Below are 1151 nucleotides of genomic sequence, written 5' to 3' on the forward strand. Positions count from 1 at the left end.
TGAAAACTCCCTTTGATGGATGGTTTATTCTAGAAGAATTTTCCCTGATAATAGTATTTTAGGTATTTTCACTTGTTGCTTAAACTAAAGCACCTTATAATTCTTTAGAAACAACAAAAAATTAAGCTATATTTAGATTAAACTTTAATAAGAGGTTATACAGAGATATGAACATTGATAGGTCTAACTACTGGATCTAACTAAAAATACCCTTTTATAAACACCAATCTCAGATGTATTTAATCTTTATTACTACTTAACCTTCAAGTAAGTTGACTAAGTGTGCTTATTACTGGGAAAAGAAGGGTTAAGGATCCAATGTTGAATCTGAGGCATCATTTATATTTATTATTTATATGAAACTTTTAAAGTCTGGAATCTAAGTCTTTGCTCCTATTGTGAATTGGCCTGGCTTTGTTACATCTCCCCCTCCCACCAAATAGAGAAAAGAACAAATAAATGTTTAAAATTCAGTTCAAAAAAGAAAGTTCTCAAATCTAGAGAGGCAATTTAATTGAAAATTAATATGCTTAAAGTATTCACTCTGAGGAGAGAATGAGGTAAGGAAGTAGATGGAGGAAAGAGACAGACTAAATAAAATTTTTGGCAAAGTTACTGAAACTTTTGAAGTCTGGTAATTACGTCTTTGTTCCTATTGTGAATTGTCCTGGCTTTAGGAATGCTTCCCTTCTTGGACTCACATGGACACAGCAGAAAAATCTTGGAGGAGGCTTGTCTTTCTCAGGTACAATAGTCCAACAGGTGAAGAAAGTGTCCTTCAGAATATCTCTTGGGTATGTGGTAATGAGTGACTGGATCTCTGCTGTGGGATGGAAATAAAATCTTTCAGTGGGTGATCTGATGACTATTTTAATAATCTATGAGATCACATGCTCTTGGAGGCTCTTTATAGATTGTGACTTCTCTACTTAAATGTCTTGAATTTATGTTATTAGATGGATTTCCCTTAATTGAGTTTTTTAAATCATTGTCAAGAGATTTGTAGAAAACTACCTCTTGGGAGTTCTACCCTGAAACATTTTTCCCATGAGAACTACATTCCCCATGATGCTCATTACTTTTTGTTTTGACAGCAAACAGGAATCATTTCTACATGTCTAGAAAGTGAGCTGTGAAGAACAACATCATCA

Source organism: Pteropus vampyrus, unplaced genomic scaffold (genome assembly GCF_000151845.1).
Source record: "Pteropus vampyrus isolate Shadow unplaced genomic scaffold, Pvam_2.0 Scaffold488, whole genome shotgun sequence".
In the NCBI taxonomy this organism is placed as follows: domain Eukaryota; kingdom Metazoa; phylum Chordata; class Mammalia; order Chiroptera; family Pteropodidae; genus Pteropus; species Pteropus vampyrus.